The following is a 20,866-nucleotide window of genomic DNA, read 5'->3' as shown; positions in this document are numbered from 1 at the left end:
TCTTTCCAATCATCTTGGTAGTAAAATCTGGCCTTCTCTGGGGAATTTTGAAACACAAACACTCATAGGCACACAAAGATATATACAAGAAAATGTATGAGAAAGAAGGTTTATGTAACTAATATAACTTCATAAAATTAATATAGCTACATTGAGAGTCACTGGCAATAGGGAAATAGTCACTATAATTGCTTTTCACTACAGATTCAAGAAGATGAGGAGATTAAAATAAACTACTCTTGTGAAGAGGCTATTCACCGGGAGTAGAAGAGCTAATTTTGCAGCAAAAGTAGCTGTCTCATGCTACAATTTCTGGTTTTCATTCATTTATTTATTCATTTAACTATTTTGTGGATACAGAAATTACAGTAAAAACTCCCAGAACTTCAGTGTTCCTTACTTTTGTGATGAAAATGCAGGTTTTGCAAAAGTTATGGCTGCTGATTCAAACAATTTCCTGTGGGCAGATGTCTGTAAGACATGTGAAGACAGATACACAAAAGGTGTGGTCATCTCAGCAGTTGTCTCACTTCTTCAGTTACAGTAACCCAAACTGATCTGGTGGTAAAGCTTTCAGATACCCTGGGCTACTTTTAATAGCATCTTGGTAACAGACAGAATGAACCTTAGTTCAGGAGACAGCATGTTTAAAACTAAACATTTGTTCTTCTCCTTAATATGATGGACTTAAACCCAATTAGCTTTTCTCCTTTCATGGCATATAAGACTAGAACTCTTCATTGTTGTATAGATTTAGTTATTATGGCTGTTGCTGAAGTATAGACATTCATGAACTTGTACAGACACTTAAGAGGAACACAGAAAAATGAACAAAGAGGAACAGCATAAAGCTGGATAAAGGAAAGGAGCAGCATTTGGCTCAAGGTTTTGTCAGTGTGGGTGCCATTGGATGCAATGTACCGAGCAATGCCATGTCCCTGTGTACCCCCTGAGAAGACCAGGCAGTTGTAGCTCTATGACCAGGAAGCTTCCCTCACATATTTGTACATTTTGTTCTGCCTTGAATCATGGCATGGGCAGACACAGTCTGAATGTACAACTCCTCAGATATAAATACAGGCTTTAGGGGGTTTTCTCCCACTCCCATGAAATCTGAACTGAATATTTAAATTTTCAACTCTGCTCATCAACTGAATTTTATCCCATAATCACTACGTGTCTCCTTTCTTTCCCAAACTGGTAAATGAAGATGCCTGAAGGAACCAAACCAGCAGCTAGAACACTCCTCACTGGCCCTGTGCTGCTGTGTAGGAGGTCATTTACACAAGCCTGTCCAAGCCTGAATGGTGTTTGAGTGTCATGAATTTGTGCAGGTTTCAATCTAAAAAGTCAGTTACTAGTTGAATCTAAAGACATTCCTTAAGCTGGAGACAGCTGTTGAAATGTGTTCATTGGAGGCTGTACAGTTCCTTTCACTGAGACAAAATTTTACTGGTATTGTTTTTTCGTTTTTTCAGTTGGGGTTTGTTTTGTTTTGTTTTTTTTTAACTGTGGGTGTTTTAATTGTTTGCTTGACTGAGGCAGATCTAGCCATAAATCCACCATCATCCTTTGGGTGTTTACTAATATTTCAAGGCAGCTGAACTTTTCAAATTTTAATTGTATCTTACCATTCATGTGAAAAATTGTTGGATGATCATGATCAGAATAGATGGATATCCCATGCTTTGGAAGAGGTCAGGTAAATAATTATTTACAAAAAAAGTATTTTGGTATTGCTTGTCTGATGTAAAGATGTTTTGAACTTGGAACGAAGACGAGTGTATGAATTGGTGAACAAATGAGGGTTGAGATATTCACCCTCTTTAGCTTCAGATATTTGACAAAGTCATCTTAGTCTTAAAGTTGGCTGAGCCTCAGGAGCCTTGTGTGTGTGGCTTTTCCTAAGCTGGGGGCTCTGAGTCATACAGTGGAGGTAACCAACTCTTTCAACAAATTATACAAAGATAATGCATTAATTTAATCTGCAACAGATGAAAAATGTATCCCTGATTTTCCTTGAAACTCCGTATTTCCTTGAAAAGTTGGTCAGGCACTTTAAACACAAGAATGACATCATTCTGCCTTCTAATGAATAACAGCCATACCCTCCTGCTAAATGAGGAGAGACAGAGTACCACAAAGTGCTGTCTCCATTTTCCCTCTCTAGACACGAGGAGCAGATGCCTTGCTCTTAGGCACTGTGACTTCTGCATCTCTCAGTGAGGAGGAACGGAGAGCTGCAACATCAGGAGACAGAATAGGACCCTAAAGGATTGGGGACAACCTGGTGCCAGTGTTCACTTACTGTTGAGACTGATGAGCTGGTAAAATTAAAGAAAATTGTGTGCTCAGTTTTCACAGTGAGACTACAATTTGCTGATGCTTTCTGGAGAGACTTCTTACTGTTTGGAGATATTAAAACAATTACTTGGTGTGAAGCACAGAACAGCTCTGTTACCATATCACATCAGTAATTATTTATTCTGATTGTGCTTGACTGGAGATAGAGGGACTGATGCTATCCACTTACAGGAAATATTTACGCCCCTATTGGTGCTGAAAAATTGCATGAAAGGAAGATGAGAAAGCAAATTACTACCTCCTGTGCTTGCCATTCAAGGATGCAGTTACAGTTAGAGATGGATCAGAAGACAGACTCCTTCAAAGGAAACCCTTTTGTTCATTTATTAAGGAACAACTTTGTTCTGGTTTAATCTTTGCACAAATATAAAAAAACCCAAACAAAACCAAAACAAAAAGCAAAACTCAACAAAACCAAAACATGGTCCTTCATGCTTTTCAGTTGTATCCCTTGCCAACTTTTTCTAGAGCTATCATGGCTTTGGAGTGGGTTCCCACAGGTTAAAAGTTAAACCACAGAGGTTGTGCATGTCTAGGTTTTTACTCAAATCTGCTTCTTCTTGACCTGAATGATGGTATGCCAGGATAATATCATCCTTCTCAACATATAGTATCATCCTTCTCAACAGATCAGTAGATCTTTGGAATACTAAATTCAGGCCTCTTATATGCTGGAATTTGGTCATATCTTGAGGATTTCACGGATTCATAAGTATAGAAGATATTACTTATGAAAATAAAGAGGCATTGCAAAAAGAGGGGAGACAAAGGGCATGACCCAGGCCCTACTGACAGCCTTTGGGTCACAAAGCAGATGAGCACAGTTATGGTCACAAAAGCCCAAGCAATGCTGATGCACCTACAATTTCATTTACAAGCTATTCCTTTGCTGCGTGCAGGAGCACAATGTGAAAGCTGTTTTGCTCATGGCACTCTTTCACCCAGGCCCTAGGTGCAAAGAAGTTACTTTTGGTGATCATTTTATTACTTCAAAATACAGGTTTGTAACTCCTCTTTTCATTGTCAGCTAACATTTAGACTATTCTCTTGTATAGAAAATGTATGTCCTGTCGTTGCAACAAAATCAATTTGTAAAGTGAATTTTCTGTTAAATTAAATAAATCCGTAAGAATTACTGAAAAAGCCAAGGGCTTGGCATATTTGTTGACTCTTAGACCCAAGAGAAGAATTGTGCTCTCAGTTACACCACCACAGTCCAGAGTAACCCAATCAAGAGTCAGGCTGCTGTAACCTAAACCCTTCCAACAAGACAGTGCAATTATGGGCTATTATTATGTGCTCAGTTAGAGTGATTATGCATGGGACTGATTCCAGTTTAACAGCCAAGGCTAGATTTTGTTTATTTGCTTGTAAAGCTTCTAGCACATTTCAGCCATGGCATAAATAAGAACCAACAAAAAGTCTGACAATAAGAGAATCCTGTGTAAATTGAAAGTGGTATCACTGCTACAGAAGATCGTTCTAAAGCCCACAGACACATCTAGAGGGGAAAAAAAAAAAAAAAAAAAAAAAAAAAAAAGGCAGGGGAGGAGAGGGGAAGAAAAAAGGGAATGTCTATAGTGAAAAAAGGGAATGTCTATAGTGAAATGGACTTAAAGCCCTTAAGAGCCTGTAAGAGATCCCAATTAATGGCAATTATTAAGCCATGGCATCCACGTGACTATGAAATCACAAGAGGATGACTAAAGCACAAGATTATGATGTGTCAGTTTATCTGCCTGGCAAACAGCTGCATGCTCTTTCAGACTCCTTGCTTGCAGGGATTTCTGAGACTGAATCAAGAGCAAACAAAAACCATCAGGAGCACAAGCATTTGAATCTAACACGTGAAAGGATGTGTTGGAGCAACAAGACAACATTTGTGTATTCAAACTGGTAAACACAAGTTCTAGGGAAAAGTAAAGAAGAAGGAAGAAGAGGAAACCTGAAAGTTATCTGAAATGGTGGGAGGTATACAGATTAAAAAACAGAAATATGCAAGTAGTCTCATATTCATTTTAGCAGATTCAGTGTGATAAATATTTCTAGCCTCTCAAGATAAAGGCTTGAATTTCAAAAGTGTTCGAGTGAGAGTTCTGGATGAGGCACAGTCTGGAATATTAAACTGCAGAGTTATTATTTGCACAATTGTACATATACCAAATGGTGGTCAAAAAAAGCCCCAGATAAAACCCAACAAAACCCAACCCCCAAAACTGATTATTGTAGTAAAACATTTAATTATCAGTCCCTGGCTCCACCTCATAATATTTTCTCAGAATCTGATACACATTTTCAGTTGGTTCTGCTTCTGTAGTCCACCTAAATCTTTACCTGTGCTGAACATTTCTATAAGTGAGCACTCATTCTTCATTGTTACTTTCTCTTGTAAAGACAACTCTATTTCTGAATGTTGTGGTTCAAATTCCTTAATTTTGAGCAGATAGTTGGTATGGTCTATGAACCATAGTTCTTTCATTTTTCCAGTTTATTTAGATCCAGCTCAGAAATGGGCTATTGAATTAGCTGAAGTGACACATATTGCTACCTTTAGTGAATATGCCAATAATGTTAGTAAGACCCACACGCTCCCCATGCTCTTTCAAACAAAGAAAAATGCACTGAGACAGAATTCCAGTATGAAATCTATAAAAAATTTTGTATAAAGTGTTAGGAGAACCTATTCTTTCTTGCAGACAGACTTTTCTAATTTTATTCCCAGTGGTCCTCAGAAAAATCTATCAGAGGTGCATTCACTGCAAAGGTGCCTCAACTCATCCAAAAAACTCAAGCACAAGCCTGACAACAGTGAGATTTTCCAGTTAAATTGGGAAATCTTTGGGGGATCTGTTGATGTAAATCTGAATACTATTCTGCTGCACAATAAGGATGACAATCTATCTAGTTCACAGTGCAAAAAGACAGTAATCAGATAAAATAGATGAAATTTCTCTAAAAGGGTTTGTTGTTCCTCTGGCGCCAACTTTTCACAGCCTATCCTCAGAAAGCACCTATCATTCTTTATTTACCAAGCCAACATTTAAATTCCTTTTTGTGTTATCCTTGCTGTAATTCTGCTATGCTTACAGATGACATGTCTGAGATCACACTTGTATGGTACTACCAGGGGAAAATATTAAGTCTACTACGAGGTGGGCTCCTACTGCCACTTCAGATGCCCTCAAGTAAACAGGCTGTGCCCCAGTCACTATTTCAGAAGACCACAGGTGTCCTGAAGTTATCACTAAATACAGGAAACATGGGACTTGTGTGAGTGACAACTTGGGGACATCTCAAATAGTGCTATCACCTACATTTGGGAAACTGAATCAAAAGTCAAAACTCTGTAGGTAAAACTGTGTAAGATTCAGCTGTGTTGACAAATGGTAATTAGAGATAGTGGCAGGTATCTCAGACATGGGACTGGCAGATGTGGTGTTATACCTAGAGGAGAACTGTTCCCTTTTGAAATAGCAACAGGAGGACAGCTGAGATTCCCAGCTGGTAATACACATTCATGTTTAGGCAAAGCTGTATCTTAAATGCCTGATCCAGTTCCCCTGTAGACATTTGCAACCAGTAACTTCGTAATCCAGATTTCTTTCTTTTGATGAGATTTTTATATATTTTTGATTGAAATCTAAATATCTATGAAACACTGCATTAGATCCCCAGTAAAGGGAAAATGAGATCCTTCAGGCCTCTTCCAGCTCACTTTTTCCCCCAGTCCAACCCTACCTCATAGATATATGCCAAGAATAAAATAAGTAATTAACAGAAGTGGGTTTTATTAATACAATCAGTCATCTGTTGTACCTCAAGTTTCAGTTTCTGTGGGCTTTCAGAGTTGTGCAATCCCACCAGGTGTTGATAATCTGGCAGTAAAGGTGTCTCTCCTTTTTCTACCTATTTTAAATATGTTTATGTACAGATGGGCATATATGTACATACCACTGTCTTTGTTTGCAGGTTCATTATTAACATTTCTGCAGTCAATATAGATGGATCTTAAGAAGATGAGAAGAATACATGTGGGTTTTTTTGCAGAAAAATAGCCTTTAGCTGTGATACCCAAATGAGGACTGAAAGGGCAGACAATGCTGGTATGAATATATATATTTTTGTATCTCACCCACAGCCTTTTTTTGTTGGCTTGAGTGCTCTTCAAGAGGCGCTCTAAGCAAACCATCACATTTTCAGTCAGATCACGTTCCCCATATGCTTCTAACTTATTCCTTAAGGGTTCTTCTGCAGTCACTGTTCTACTTATCAATCGTCTTCATGGACAAGATGTATGAGCTTGTCAGTGGCCTAGGAGTACTCTTATCTTTGTCACCAAGAGATGGCAAGAGTCTCCTACCTTTTTGTGACAGCTTGGTGTGAAGCATAGTTAAATGCAACAGCTGTGAGAACAACTTCAGAATTAGTTTCTCTCTTCCTCCTTCCCAGACCATAAAGCACTTAATACTGTCTTGGTCAAGTGGGCTTGTGGTCAAGAAGCCATGAAGCATGACTGGAGAATCTACAGCAAGGAAAAAACCCACAAGCAAACAACAAAAAGTCAGCAATCTTCTTAACTTTGAAATCCAAAATTAAAGCCACATCTACCCCTAACTCCTTTATTTTTTTTGTTTTTCCTGAACAGGTTAGAAGAAAGTAGTTGCCCAGGGTGGCACTGAATGAATTATTGAAAGGAGAGACAGTTTCCAAGGGAAAAAAAAAGCAAGGATTTTCTTTTATTTTTTTTTTCCAAGATGAAAACTTTTCCAATAAGGCAGAAGGAAATGCAGGAACCTGCAGCAGTATTTGCAAACGCAGATAGGAAATGTGGGGACGTTACTACACTGAACACAGTGAAATAATAAAAATGGAACTTTTTGATTACAACACAAAGTAGAGCAACTTAAGAGGGAGTTTTGGAGATGTGTTGGCACCCCTGCCTTCACCTCCTTTTGTAGTTTGGCTCTTTTCTTAGCTTCTTTGTAAAGAAATCTTGTCTTCATGTTAACATTAGGGAATGTGCAACAACAAGAGTTAGCTGAGGAAGAAGTACATGTCTAGAAACACATATGGTGCTCCAGAGATTCTTTCAGGGAAAAAGAAGTGGAACATCCTTGACTTGCAGATGTTATCAGCAGAAGGGTTGGACTCTCTGGGTTTCTCTATTCTTTAGACTTACATTCAGACAAATTTCCAGGCTCAAAGGGACCTCAGGGAATGTCCAGTCCAACTAGCTGCTCAAAGCAGGATCAACTCAAATTCAGACCAAATTTTACTGGATCATCTACTGTTGGGTCCTGAAACATCCAAGTTTGGAGACCCCATCCCCTCTGGGCAGTAAGTTCCCATTTGTGATTACTATAATTGTAAAAACCTATTCCTAACATCCTATCTGAGCTTCCTTAGGTTTGATTTATGATGACTGTCTCTTGTTCTCCCCTCAGTAAAGAGTGTCTTTCTCCTCTATAACTTCTGTGTAGGTACTGGGTACTTCTGTTAGGTCCCATTGAAGCCATCTCTTCTTCAAACTCAGCAAGCCTACCACCCTAGCTCCTAACCATCCCAATGACCTCTGAACCTGTTCCAGTTTCTTGTACTGGTGCCTGAAACTGGATACAGTATTCCAAATGCAATCACATAAGCACCAAATAAAGAGGAATAATCACTTCCCTTGATCTCCTGGCAATGTCCCTCTTGATACAGCCCAGTAAGCTGTACCTTGAGTACTGTTTGCAGTTTTGGGCACTGAGGTACTGGAGAGGGTGCAGAGAAAGGCAACCAAGCTCATTAGGGGTCTGGAAAACAGGCCTTAGGAGGAGAGGCTGAGGGAATTGGGGCTGTTCAGCTTGGAACAAAGAAGGGTGAGGGGAGACATCACTGATCTCTACAACTACCTTACAGGAGGTGGTAGTGAGACAGGCGCTGCCATCTTCTCTCTGGTAACCAGTGATAGGACAAGAGGAAATGGGGTAAAGCTCGACCAGGATAGATTTAGGTTACATATTAGGAAAAACGTCTTCACAGAAAGAGTGGTGAGGCATTGGAACAGGCTACCCAGGGAGGTGGTGGGGACATTATCCTGGGAGGTGTTCAAAAGATGGGTAGGTGAAGAGCTACAGTGGATGGTTTAGTAGTTAGGGGTTGTAGGGTTGATGGTTGGACTCAATCTTAGAGGTCTTTTCCAACCTTGATGCTTTTATGATTCTAAATCAAGATAGGGACATGTCTTTTGCAGTGTGAGTTTGCAGACATAACATTTTATTTTTAAGTTTCTTTTCAATTCTGTGCACTTCACTCCTCCGTGTTTACGGAAATATGAACATTAATATTTTTGTTCTTATTTTTCTGGCACCCATAGTGCAAAAAATCAATGTTCTACTTAGGGAAATTATTCAGCAGGTATTAATACTTCATACAACTCCATATCCATTTTCTGTGGAGTTTTTTTCAATTGCAAATTGAAAACCAGTATGAAAGTGTTACAGCTGCAATCACATTTGAGTCTTCTAAGTTCATAAAAAGGGGAGTGAGAAAAAAGAATTGAATTACAGTAATAGAAATATGAATGCATGAAGTGCTGAATGCAAACTGGGCAGGGTGTTGTGAATCTGTGTGAGGAAATCAAACTAGAATTGTATTAAAGGCAGTTTGCCTGTCACATAAACAGCACAATCTGATGGAAAGAGAAACAAGAGAAAGGCATAAACTGCAGTTCTTCCAACACAAAAACCCCCAACTTCTTCCAGAAATCACTAAAGCCACTACAGGTCTTTCAACTGCCTCCTTGAGAGCCTTCTTGAAGGATAACATGCTTCCACTTCAGCATAACATGAGTAATAATCAATATAACAAGAACACATAGCTTAAAACAAAGAACACCCATAGAGCAGGGATCCATTACACTTTCTGTGAGAGTAGACAACATCAGAAACCAAGTGAAGAGAAAAAAGCCTTTCCTTGCTTTCAAGATGCCAAATTTGAATACTAGCATTTGAGCTTTATTGCTTGAAATTTTCTCTCAAGCAAAAGGTGCTTACTACTACTCCAAATAAGGAGTAATACTGCAACTCTTTGTCCTCTGATTTTATTTCTTAGGGTAAAAATTATTACAATACGTATTCTCAGAAGACAGAGTTGGTGTTCAAACTACTCAGACCTGAAGATGGTGTTTTAAATCTCTATGTGTAGGATTTCAGTTTCTTCCCAAGAGGGCACTCTGCTTTATAATCATATTTTCAGAGAGAAATGGCATTTCTCATAAAGAGACAAGAATATTTAGATAAGTTCTTCATAGAAACTTAAAGTAGATACACTGTACTCTAGGTAGCACAATAAGTAAGCTAATCCATGCAAACTAAGGGTTACGTATATGTAATTTTTCTCGCTATTTTTATGAGATTGGTTAGGAGGGAGTTAAAGATAATTCTTTCCTCTGTTTCCACTCCACAATTAATTTCTGGTTCTCTGAAATGGCCAGAATCATTCCTTTGATAAGTTTCTAGTGCATATTCTACAGCTTTTCTTCCCAGCCTAACTTCATGTCCTGAAATTAATTTGTATAATCTACCTTACCTAGATCAACACTACCAATGTACCAAGATGTATTTGCAAAGGACACATATCCATGTGTAATACAACATCTATTAGTTATCTGTTAGTTAACCCTCTCCTAGGTGTGATTATATCTCAGACTTTTGGGGTGGTTTTTAGGCTAATATGGAAATTACAAAACTAAGAAAAGGGCACAGAAACATTTTAAAAACCCAACTCAAACCAATCAAAAAAAAAACCCCAAACAATAAAGAAAACCCCAAAACACTGTTCCTTTCCCCTAAAAAAACAACTCTATTTTTCTTAGGCTCTCCAATGAAGTGAACTTGGTCAGTACCTATACTACTGCAATAACAAAAGGCAAATTGATGTAAGCCTGGTTGTTTCAGGTCCTATTGAGGTTCTGATCTAAAAGATACCACACAGCGTTTATGTACATAGAGCATTTTTCAGTCTTTTGTTTCTAATGAGTAATAGAAATCTCAGAACATGTAAAACCTATGTATTTTGCAGACTTTTGCAGTATTAGTTCTGGGTTTTCCTTTGTTTTTTTGTTTTGTTTTTGGGTTTTTTTTTTGGTTTTGTGGGGTTTTTTTGGTTTTGTTTTGTTTTTTCCTCCCAAAAAAGAACTTCCATTAATAATCAAAACAGCTACTTCCAGCCATTCATTAACCTTAATTTCCTTAGTAGAATTCAGACTAAAGAAGAAAAGAACTAACACTAATCAAAGAGAAAATTTCTGGACATTCATCTGAATCTTTCCAATTTCAAAGTTAGCAAACTGGAGTAAATTTGTATATTTGAAACGTATTTTGGCTTTTGTGACTGAAAATGCATGCTGAAACAATTATTCTCCTAGACCACAAAGCACTTATTTATAAAGAGAACTCCATGTATAGTACATTGACACTAATGACTGAGTAATTAATTGATACCAGCACAAAGTGTTGGCAGAAGTCAACAAGGAGACATATTATTAGAAAATATTTTAGCTTTCTTCCTCATTTTAGAATTATTATATTAACCTGTTAATAATAGCTTTAATTTATAGTCAAACATTTATAACTCTGTGTCAGATAGAGTTATAATTTTCTGGGCAGATGCATCTTTGTCCCAACAGGCCTGTTTATCTGTAGAGCTTGAGATACTACTGCTTTTATCTGTTTGCTGGTTCCTCAACACAACTGCCACACTGCACATTAGAGATAAAGCCTCTGGGATCTGTTCCCTGTTGTGAATTGTGGCAAAAGCTACATCTGAGCCTCTCTAAATATCAAATATCAAAAAGCAAAGAAACTTCGACTGAAGAAGGAAGTTGTTGCTTGTGAGCAACAAGTGTTGATCATATTGTCTTCTGTACTTCACATAAGTTCAAATCAGCGGCTACCAGCAAGCGAAATGGGTTGTGTGGCACTGGTGCTGTAGAACCTCACTACACCAGTGCTCCAAAGGAGTGTAATATCTACATCTAATAGAGGGGTAATAACCTAGCAAGCTAGAGTAATAATCACTATTTTCTAGTGTGTCTGTGTGACAAGTTTCTCCACTCAAAATTCCCTCTTCCTGCCTTCCCTTCTCCTTGGATCCTCTCAGGTCAGAAGCGTTAGGAGCATCTTGATGCTGATGAGATTTTGGAATTGCAGCCTGCTCTGTTTTCTAACTGAGGTGGCATTTGGTGGTTACCATCTGCTGCAGGTACCAAGGCCACTTCCTTCTTTACAAAGACAAAATAGGCTGCTCTTCCTTCATAGTAAAATCTACTGAGAAGCAGCAGACATTGATGACCATAACAGTTATGGCTTGTAGCCCAGGATAATTTTACAGTATCAATATAAGCACCTACAGAGAAGGTGTTTAGGATCCCGAGGGATCCGGGGCACAGGATAGAGAGAAATCAGTATTCTCTCCCATTTCCTGCCATACCCTATAAAAACCATAGGTTTGGAAAAGTCTGCTCCTTCCTGACTCCTTTCTCCCTTCCTTCATCCTGCAGGTATCTGAGAGAAAGGCTCCTGCTCCTTGTCCTCAGCTGGATCTGCAGGATCTGACTCCATCAGTTGCTGCAGAGAGCCCTGGCCCCTTCTCCTGAGTCCACACAAAGGACTTTGAAACACTCATATCAGAGATCATCAACATCAGGTTTTGTATAATATTTGTATATTTTCCATTGCTACCACATGTGCTACTCTCCCTTCCTTGTTCTACTAAACCTGTTCTAGTTTTAGCCAACCTTGAAGTCTCTTTTCCCTATTCTACTTTTATCTTCCCCTGAGGGGATTAAGAAAGAGAAATTCCTCTAGTTTTTGGTTCAGTCTGACCACCAAAAAGAGGCCCTGGTCAATCCAGTCTTCAGTGTAGGAGAAAGGAAATACAGAATTTTCATATATTGTATTCCTCTGAATGTGAACAATCCCATTGGCAATAGTGTATTCAAAAGACAGCAAAACCCAAGTGAGTGCCCAGGTGGTAAATTTTATGTCGTAAGTGGACAGAGATAAATATAAATAAGTAGGTGAACAAAAGGACATTGGTCTGTGGAGCCTGGAACTGATGGAATGGTAAAAGGGGAAAGCCCTGAATACTACTACATTTTGATAGATCAGATTAAATTGATGGAAGAGGAATATCAGAGTAAAAACTTTATTGGCACATCCATACATAGGATAAGCATCTGCTAGCTTTTTTTTTTTTTTCCCTCTGAATACCAGTAACGTGTTTGAAGTTTACCAGTTATTCCATAGAAAAGCTAATTCTGGGGTATACTGAGGAACACAAATTAAGGTTTGATTGTCACTGTCTGCCTGTCTCAAGAAGCAATTGGCTATGACCAATATGGTATTTGGGGAACAGCAGAGGAACATCCTACAGTCTGTTCAACAGAATCTTGGTTTTGTTTATTAATAAAAACAAGCTGAACTGTGCTTTTTATTAATTACTATTATTTACTGTTTGGCACAACACCAAATAGGGAGAAAAGCAGTTACTTTGCTTAAATGGATTTGGAATTGTATTATCTTTTGTGGAAAGCAAGCAAGCAAGCAAGCAGCACATTGAAAGTATGTAATTAACTTGTACCATGAATGATGTGGTTGAAAACAAAGGCCAGTGTAGAGCTAATGTGGTGGATTTAAAATAAAGTGTTCTCATGCGAAGCATTCTGGAGGTTTACATTACTCCCACTATTTATTGTGTTTCCTGAGTCATGGTGTTATTTGGAAAATAATTTGAACCAAAACAAAAACAGAGCTTGAATCATATCCTTTTTGTACAGGAGAGAAATCTCAGTAAAAAAGCAAATGGTATTATCCCTGCTCCCATTTTTTGTCTAGAAATGAAAAAGAACATTGCGTGTCAAGGAGCATGGCACAGCAAAAAAGCCCAATTGCAGCTTAACTGCTTGAGAGTCCCAGGAGTGACTTTGGAGCCATCAACACAATACTGGCTGCATCCCACGCTTTGCTTTAGTCTTTGTATTAACAATGTCAGGCACTGTGCTGCAGTAGGACAGGCAGAGCACGATGTTTTGTGTCATGTGTAGGACCTGAAAGAAAATGTTCCCTGAAAACAATGGTGATTTTTTCTGTTCTTTAAAAATGTCGAGCTAAAATATCATCCCTACATGCAACATTTTTTTTTCTTTTGAGTATTGCCATAACAATTTGCAACTCTGTCTGTGAAGGAATTACTTCACTCATCCATTAAATGCTGACACCTCTGGGATGACCAGTGACAGACAACAGCCAGCAGTAGCACGGGAGCTGGAGACTCCAGGACAAGGACACCAGGGCACCTCTGCAACACATCTCCTACAGAGTGCTTCTAGGAGACTGGGGCAAATAGGTCTCTTTTCTTTTTCTAACCCTTGTCCAAAGGGTCTAACTCACTTTCTACATCATTTTGGAATGGGAAGCCCATCTTTACATCCAGCCAAAATATTGTTACAAAATTAAGTTTGTAACATCTAGGCCTCAATATCTTTTGAATAATTAAAAATAATATTTAAACCAACCACAGTCAGATGGAAATACTTCTGAAGGATATTTTTAAACCATAAGGTTGGTTTTTAAATCCTAAGCTTATGTTTAAATTTCAAATAAAAATAAGTTTACTTTTCTAATTATATTATTTCAATTGGCAATACCCTTGGGTATCATAGACATCTGCATATGACTCACAAATATGACACTCTAAAATATTTTAAGTAGCAGTAATTAAGTTAATTAATTGAGCCACTTAAATATACCAGAGGTCCAGAAGGAAATCGGCTTATTCAGAATTTCAGATAATAATGTATTTAGCTTTATAAGCATGATTTTCATTGTGTAATTTTAGACATTACAGGTTTAGTAATTTCATCTTGTCACAGAAAGTGGAGACATGGAGAAATACAACTTGGTATTGCATCTACCAGACAATCCAACACAGGCCCTTATTTAGAGGTTCATATGGGAGTTAGTGCTAATCCTGTTTTACCTTCTGTTTTAAGTAACCTTTGAGGAAACCTAAGATGTAGAAACCTGCCTTGCAGAGGTATTCATTTGGTCAGATGAGTCTTGACCTCTGTATGAAAATGAGTGCTAGGGCAGAAACGAGTCTTTAATCTGGTACTTTTTTTAATCTGCAACTTCCTTCTGTGTGTATGAATCACATTATGCAGAGGATATTAATTTATTTACTTGCATCTCTCTCTTCTTATTTATTGAGTGTGAAACATTTAATCATTCAAAATAAAGCAGCAAATATTTTATAGAGGATAGGAGAACTAGTTGGAAAGGACCTAATGATCCTCTAGTCCAACTGCCTTACCAGTTCAGGGATGACCAAATTAAATCATGTTATTAAGGGCATTTACAAATGACTCTTAAACACTGACAGGCTTGGGGCATTGACCACCTCTCCAGGAAATCTGTTGCAGTGTTTGAGCACCCTCTCAGGGAAGAAATGTTTCCTACAGTGTCTTCTTTGCACGCGAAATGATACGTTTCATAATGTTTCTTATTAAAACCAGTGTTGTTCTAAGAACACTAAAAAGTAGTCAGAAAATATTCTTCAGACATTGACAGGAATCCCCAGAATGCATGTGACCCAAAAGACCCACACCAGAATGAAAGGGAAAAGTTAAAACTTGTCTAGATGATTGCTGGCATGCCCCCTGGAGCTAGGAACATAACAAGTATAAATAGTGAGAACTGGAGCCATTAAAAATAAGAAGCACTGCTAATTTATTAGGATGCAAGATCTATAAAAGAGATAACCCTGTGCTGGCTTCTCCTCTCCAGTTCTAACTCAACATTTTTTTTTGTTTCTGAGACCAGAGATTCTTGGTATAACACTGTTGTTACCATGCTATTGTAAATAAAATCCAAGCCCCAAAAGGGAAAGGGTGCATCCTCCCTGTCATACTAGATTTGTGCCATGGAAGACACTACTTTGATAAATAGAGACAGCTCTGTGCTAGACTTCAACAAACATTACAACTTTCACACTGAACCCTTATCAAAATACTCCCTGGGGAGGAAAACAAACAAGCACTCCAAACAAACCAAAATTAAACAAAAAAACTCCTCCCAAAATAATAATCTTTCTACCCCTGCTTCCTATTTTGTTGACATTTTTAATTTACAACAGGAAGTACAAGAAAAGCAGAGCAGAGAAATTCTGACAAGGCCAACGCCTGTCATCCTCATTAACAGTACGTGCATATTTTCTGGGTGCAAAAGTTGGGTGTTTGGGACCATATTTTCCCTTATTTTCCCTCTGAAATAGTGGAGGCCTGATGGACTTTGCAGCCTACAGGTAGTAAGCAGCATGGTCCTGTTAAAAGCAGTCTCTCATCTGTGCTAGAAGTTTCTGAAACCATCCCAGTTTCTTCCATCCCAATAATAAATCCACAGTGATGGCTCTTCAGACACCCCCAAGAGGAGATTACTTACAGAAGCTGCTGGGAGTAGAAGAGGGAGTTAAAACCCCAGTGCTGCTCCCTCCTTGGCTCCCTCCTGCTCTGCCTCTGCCACATCTGTGTATTTCAAAAACCTCTTTCCCCTCTTTCCCTGAGCTGAGGGGCTCATCTGTGTCCTGCAGTGGGGACATCTGATCCACCTTCAAAAATGGATGCTGAAAACCTTGTGTCCCTGGCTTTTAAGAGCTCTGTACCCCTTCTACTGGTGCCCCTTTCTCTGTCATTACACTTGCCTTTGCTTCAAAGCTCTTCAGGGTGAGTCTACACCTGTATGACCTCATTCACCTGGAATTGTAAAGGACTGTTGCAGTTCATACTGTACAGCCTCTTGTATTTTCCACTTAGCTTTCCAGAGAAGCAATCCAGTGCTTTCCCCCATGCTGTGGATCAGCCGATGAAGTAAACCTCAGCAAAATCAATCAATTTAGTTTATTGTGGGGCTCTTTGAAGTGAATGAGGCACTGTGCTCAGACAGCACATTTCTTATGAGCACGTACGGAGGGCAGCACAAACTTTTAATGCTTGGCAGAAAATACAGGAAAATGCATCCAGATTTCTTTTGCTTGTCATGGCCTTAACCACTTCCTTGGGGAAAACACAAAAGGCTGTACTCAAGATTTAAAGGTCAGGCCTGAAAATGTGTACCTAGGTGTGAAAAATAAGGGTTTAAAATTGTAGTTTATTGTTTTGTTGAGTGTATCTTTCAATTTAATAATGTTTGCTTAGGCTGTTTGTTGAAATAGCATGTTGTATCGTGTTGTTTTGGGGTGTATGTTTAGCCGTGCTTACAAGTAAAAAAAAAAAAGTCAGAAAAAAAGGAGGAGGGGCCGACGGCGGGGGCCCGCGAAACAGGGACATCATGTGACCATTTCCCTCAGCAACAGAATGAAGCCGGCGAAACATGAAACCATTTCCCTCAGCAACAAAACGAAGCCCGCGAAGCAAGAACCAATGCTGGGAGAGCCCACAAAGCGAGTACCAATGATAAAAACTGGTAAGAGACTAAGGGGAAGGAGTTTACGAAAAGTATAAAAGGACTGGTTTTACCTTATCGACCTTGCGAGCCGGTGGTGAAGCTGCGGCTTCCCGGGTGCGCTGCAGCGCGCTGCTTTACTTATATCTCTCTCAATAAAAAGTTTTACTGCCGAAACATCGAGTCAGCGTTTTTAACACTAGGTGTTTAGTCTCTTGCCTTTCTTTGCAACCACTTAGCAAATAGTTAGCCCTTACAGCATCATCTTGTCACGGAAGGAAGGATGAACTATCTTCAGACTGGAGATCTGGATTGCTGTAAGAAGCTGGGTAAATAAAGTTTGAAGAGAGTCTCTCTGTTTTTCATAAAAAAATATACACAAATATACAGGAAAATTGATACCACATTCTTCCCCTCTTTTGCTCTCACATTTCCAAGGCTGCAGGGCACCCCTGGGAAAGTCCAGGCTGGACTCCTGGGGTCAGCAGCAGTGGGGAGCTGGAGGCAGGAACACACAGATTCAGGCTGGCATGGATCAGGAGCACAGGCAGAGGAATGGATGGAATCCTCCCAGGATGCTGAAGCAAACAGGGACAGGCAAAGAGGAGGAAGGGGAGGAAGGAAGAGGTTTGACCCTCGTAGTCCCTCAAATTTATACTGAATATGGCATGTATGGGATGGAATACTCTGTTTGGTCAATTTTGGTCCTTTATCTTGTCCACTCCTCCCCAAAGGAGAGCTGCAGATGTGACCTCTTTGCTCCTTTTCTCCTTCCGGAGGGCAAAATGTTCCTCAGAGCTGAGCAGTGGCCTTGGTTCTGCACACCATTCTCCAGCTGTAACTCTAAACATCGAGTGGTATCAGTCCCAGAAGCAGATACTGACTGGGAAACTTGCTGTTAATTTCAGCAAGCACAGCTACTTACAAGAGACTTCGCTGAAAGCAAAATTACAAGAGAGAAAATTGCCTTTGTCTTGGCCCAAACCAGGACATTCCTCTACTCCCTTCATTACTTACATGGGAGAAGAGGCCAACACACACTTCACTACAACCTCCTTTCAGGTAGTTGTAGAAAGTGAGGTCTCCCCTCAGCATCCACTGCTTCAAGCAAAATCTCTACATCTGCAGAATAATTTTCTAATTGCCTCCAAAGAAATGCAGAGGAAGCCCCCTCACTAGAGGTGATGCAATGTAGGTCATGCATAACCTACTTCTTTTCTATTCATAATCTAGTCTTGAAAGTCATGGTTATCAAAAAAAGTTTACTTATCCATCCCATTCTCTTGCATTTGATAGATTTAAATGAGTCAATGAATGAGAATGAGTCAATACAGGAATACAGCTTCAGCGATTATTGTAATTAATTCTCCAGAAAAAACCCCAAGCATTATTTTATACTAGAAATAGAGTAATTCATGAAGAAAAGTGCAATGCAAAAAAAGGAAACGTATTTTTGTTTCTCATTACTGAAGGAGGTTGTCTCGTGTATACATGTATAAAAATATATTTTTATATTTATAAAATATGAATTAGAAGTATATTAACATCTCTTCAAAATAGCTTGGAAGGAAAGTAATATGCAGTTGTGTTTTGTTTCTTTTTCTCCATATAGCTTGTGAGTAGTGACTTTTTATACTGACAGCATTTTTTAATTACTTGCATATGGGAGAATAGGTTTACCTATGATTTTGAGTGATACACTTGCAGACATGCACTGACATAGACAGGCACACACAGAAAGAGAGACTCCACAAAATAATTTAATAAATTGCATTCTCTTTTATCTCTTTTGGGTTTCAATGTCAACAAATAGAAACTCAATTATTAGTATGCAGACAAATGTTTCTAAATTACACCTTAAGTTATTTTTATGACAATACTGACAGTGTTATTACTGATCCAAAGAAAACACTCCGCTGAACAGTATTTTCCTGCTTTTAGTATGAAACAAAGACAAAAGGTAGAAGAAAAAAAAAATAGCTGTTTCCTGTATCTCTTTTGGTGATGTGCCTTTTATGCAAATATCTCATAGTTTTCTACAGTAATGGTACCATTAAACGCCTTGAGATTATTTGTAAGAGAAAAGTGTTACCTTGAGATTAAGACATGAAGTACTAAGTGCATTTTTAGGAACAGCTAAGATTTCTCTGTAAAGAAGTTAATGTTCCAAAGAAAGCTTTGTTTATTCGAAAGGTTTTATGGTTGTGCTTTTTTCTTCACTTAGCACCTTAATTCTCACAAACCATATGGCTGTCCAGATGTTTAAAAAAAAAAAAAGCCCATTTGGGTATTATCAGAGATTACTGAGAAAATATATACAGACATGATGTTTAGATATGCAACATAAATTCTCAGAGTGCATAGTACCCAATAAACACCATACCCTAGATCTGGTGAAACTGAGTATATAAATCATAAAAACTAGACAAAGGTCTCATAATACTATTTGCCTCTAGCCAGATGCTATCTGAAAATAGCCCACTAGCCAAGAATCGGTGGGTTTTTTTATTATTTCCTTTTCCTAACAAAGTGTTACTGGGAAATGTGTTTACCAGAGTTGAATATGCTTCTGCCCAACCCGGATGCACTTTTCAGATGTTCTTGTTGCTTGTAATGCCTTGAGAATAGGGTTGCCTAACATCTAAAATACATACGTTCTCCTTATTGCTTGAATCTTTCATGTCCTCTCCTCCGGGGTTGCCTTAATATGCTCACCAAGCTATTATTGTTTTGCTTCAGATAGCTTGGCCCACTTGCTGAGTTTCATTTGCTGTCACACAGTCACAAATTACAGCATTTAATTCATGTTACCTCCATTCCAAAGTATCAGTTTGTGCTTGCTGAACTGGAGAACATGATGATGGATCAAGGCGCATTTGCGCTAATCCATTGCAAGTTGATTCTCCGAAGAATGCAGCACAGTAGAACTCTGTGGCATTTCCTTTCCATTTTAATTTGCTTATGCTTTTTTCCAGTAATTGCTTGCCATCCCAGGCTTTGCTTCAGTCACAGCAGTTTGCTCTCACTTCTGTTCCTTGACTTTTGACAGATCATAAAAAATAAGGAGCAGAAAAAAAAAAAAAAGGAAAACAGACAGAAAAGTGATTTTTTTTTTTTTTACCTTCATAAACAAATCTTTTAAGCCAGACATTATGCAGGTGTAAATCACTCTAGCTCCATGGTGCATATCATTTCGTGCCAGCTGAGGCTGTAATAGAATACTTCTAAAATGCCAATGATGTAGCTGTTCTCTAGACTTCAGTTTCAGCCTTAGACTCAGATCTCCTAAAGGAATCGGTTGCACCATGTTATCTGTATTCACTGATGGATTGCATATTCTGCTTCAAATTCTTACAAAAATATTTGCTCCTAAATATATGAAAATTCAAAATTACAGTGGGCAGCGAATGTACATATGTACATTACATGGAAGTTCTTTAGCATGTGTTCAAAGAACATTTCAGTTGGTCAATCAGGAAGGAATGATTTACTATTTATCTTTACTTTATATGAAGCAGTTGTCATTGAGAGTCTGGATTACAGACCTCACTACTGTAGCTGCTATGTCTGCTTAGAACAATAGGAGAGCCCTCCCTTCTTGGAGAGTTCAGCTTAAGTGCTCAGTTAACATTAAAATTTTTTTCAGTCAAATTCACCCATATAAGAAACTTGAAAGGCTTTAATTCTATATTGTTGGGGTTTTTTTTTTTGAAACCACAAGAACAACAAAAAAATATTGTGATATAATTCACACAATCTGGGCATAGTGATTTTAATTTGTCAATTTTTGTGTTGTGGTGATATAGAATCATAGAATGGCTAAGGTTGGAACGGACCTTAAAGATCATCCAGTTCCAACACCCCTCCATGGGCAGGGACAACTTCTACTAGACCAAGTTGCTCAAGACCCCATTCAACCTGCCCTTGAACACTTCCAGGGAAGTTAGGCAACCTGTTCCAGTATGTCACCATCCTCAAATTAAAGAATTTCTTCCTAATGTTTAACCTAAATATCCCCT

The sequence above is a fragment of the Heliangelus exortis genome, chromosome 2 (genome assembly GCF_036169615.1).
Source record: "Heliangelus exortis chromosome 2, bHelExo1.hap1, whole genome shotgun sequence".
NCBI classification, from domain to species: Eukaryota; Metazoa; Chordata; class Aves; order Apodiformes; family Trochilidae; genus Heliangelus; species Heliangelus exortis.
Note: the sequence above shows the minus strand (reverse complement) of the source record.